The following is a 2,925-nucleotide window of genomic DNA, read 5'->3' on the forward strand; positions in this document are numbered from 1 at the left end:
AAAACACGTTATGGCTAGCCCCGGTGTCAAATAAGGTGGGCATGGTGCTAGGTGGCCTTTCTGGGGGATCTTGAACTCAAGGTGAGCAGATTCCATCGTTGATTCTATTTCAAATGTGTCAAGCACAAACAAGGATGTGATTTTGGCACAATCTAATCATGCAAGCCTTATTCCCAAGCTTATGTGGAAGAGTGTTCATGGTCACCAAAATGTGAATCTAATCCTCGAAGTCCGTAGGATTCAAGAGGGGCTTATATTCTTGGTGCTCAACGTCACCATCCAACATCTTGTTACAAAATCTATAAATATCAATTCACATGTTTGAGAAGTTGTTCCAAACTCATTGGCAAGAATGCCTCGACCCATGGAATGATTCTTCTATGTTTTCAAGTTTATGTTCAAGGACTCATTACCCTTGCATATGAATTTCCAATCTTGAATCAGGATTGCATCTCTCATGTAAGGCCTTCCAAGGATCATTGTATATAGCTCTTCTCTAAAAGTCCATCACCACAAATGTGTGTTGGAAGCTTAGCCCAAAGGTCTTAATCTTTGCATCATGATGATTGCCCAATGGTAGCTCAAAGGTTTAGCTATGTTCTCATCGGCTCATGCCTATGAGTGGTAGGCTTCCCAAAGCCTCCCACTAATCCTTGTTGATTATGTTGATACCAACACCACCATCCAAGATTTCGGAGGCCATTGTTCCTTTACAAACAATAGGTAACATGACATTCATTTCATCGCTTTCGAAATAGTATCCCAACTTGTTCATGGGGGCACTTTCTTGTCCTTTTTTCTTGGGTATAGAAGAAGGGCTCTCAGTGTGTGGCATGGCTTATCATCCTCCTCTTCATGTTCAGTTGTGGGCCCTTACGTTCCCAATCATCGAGTCGGATAAGTCTCTCTAAAGTTGATAATTTCCTTATATTGGGACAAATTTTCGAGGATAAGAAGGTTGTGAGGCCTACTATTTCCCTCATGTGATATTCACGTTCACTTGGCTCGTAAATCACTCGAAGGTGATCTTACCTACCAATGTGTAGGAGATGTGTATTGATCCTTTCCTATGAGACAGTGCTTTTGATGGGGTCAAAATAAAGTCGTCACCTATCACATTGGAGAAAATATTATGGTGACTATGATGGACCATGAAAGGCTTACTTTCACCTCCAACTGGGTTCTCCTTCATTAGGTCTAGCAATGTTGAATGTGGTTGGATTGGCTCCATAGATAGAGGCTCCAAAACTAGCTCCTTTTATGGCCTCTTAAAAATGGTTTTACGGGTTTGGCTATGGCCTTTGGCATTCTCTAAGGTTCCCTTACTAGTTCTATGACTCTTAAATTGGATTAGGGATACTCTTAGGCAAGGTCAATGGTTTGTACTTGACCATCTACTCAAATAGTCGCTCTAGCTCTACCTGCACCTTCCTTACAATCATTTGGGCTTATTTCATTCGCTCCTTCTCCAACGCGTGTGGTTGGAGTACTCTCTTTGATTTTCTTTGGAATTTTTTTGTAGGTAATGGGTTTCTTCTCTATGAGAAGAGTTGGTTTGAGTAGGAGATCGCCTGTTGTCACTTCACAAGTGAGGTAGCTTCGAAGCTATCGCCTTAACCACTTTTATTGCTCACAATCTCATTGCCCTTGACAATTGATCGTGCTACATGCTCATCAATTTTATCTTCTTTTGAACCTCTGGTTTTGTTCCTTTACCCTTTTTAAAGAGGCTACTATAGCCTTTGGGGATTGTGCCTCAGGCTCTTTAGTTATTGGCTTCAAGGTTGAAGCTTGAGCTTTCTGCTTCTTTGCTGCCTTGGAAGCTTCCTTGGTAGCTTCCCTAGACTTGGTTTGGAGCCTTGTGATAACATTAAGGAGGGTTGTATGAATAATTCCACCTTGTATACTTAACAAGTTAAGGTTCATCAAAGTGATCCATGCTTCGGTCATTAGGGCCATTGTCACTCTATTGAAACAATCCTTGAAAGCATGTTCAAATCCACACTTGTAACATGTGCCTCCCTATGGAATGACATTGGGGTTTGTTGTTGGCATTGAATGGTGCAATGGATCTATTGAGGATACTCAACAATATGGTGTGGACTCTTGCAATGGAACTAGCTAGGGCTGGCCTTGGGGTTTCCCTTGGGGCTGGCCCTGCCACCACTGGCCTAAATAGTTGAACAGATTTTCTACCAACTTGCTCATTTCCTTGACTAGGACTCTAGCTTGTGATGGTTGGAACTAACCTCCCTTCTTTGATCCTTTGCATTTGGCTCTATACATCGTTCAGTGATGGTTTTCTATTGCCATTCTTGAGAGCATGAGATAGTAAGATATGGTAGTTTGTAGAAAATTGAAGAAGCTAGAGGAAGACGTTGTTCAAGTAGGAAAACCGGTTTAGGAGGAAACCTTTTTTGTGTCTTTGATGATATAACTGCATTCACAATAGAATAATCCTGTCAAAATCGAAAAGGATCTCTTCATTGAATGCAAATGGTTGTATATTCAATAAAATATGATTCTTTTTATTTTTTGGTGAACTTTACTTTGTTTTTGCAATTTTCCCGGCCTTTCTTTGATTGGTGTGGAGAGGGATTTTTCCTTTTTAGGTAAAACGCCCCAAAATGAGCTCCGTTTTCCCCTAATGCCACATTATTGTTGAAATATACAAGTGAATAGGGTGTGTGTAGGAACAAGCTCTTGGATAGAGGCTGTAAAAGAGGAGATGTAATTGTGAAAGAACCTGTGAAAAGGTGAGAAGAATCTACTGGGAGAGAATAAAGGGTAGCATGAGAGAATTTAGGAGTGTGGAGATATTCTGGGAGATAAGAGGTGGACAGAATCAGGCAAGAGGTGGAGATATTCTGGGAGTGAATCATGGAGAAATCAATGGGATTAGATGCTTGATGTAAACTCTATAAA

This window comes from Cibotium barometz, chromosome 38, assembly GCF_041138505.1.
Source record: "Cibotium barometz isolate CiBa-2024 chromosome 38, ASM4113850v1, whole genome shotgun sequence".
Lineage (NCBI taxonomy): Eukaryota > Viridiplantae > Streptophyta > Polypodiopsida > Cyatheales > Cibotiaceae > Cibotium > Cibotium barometz.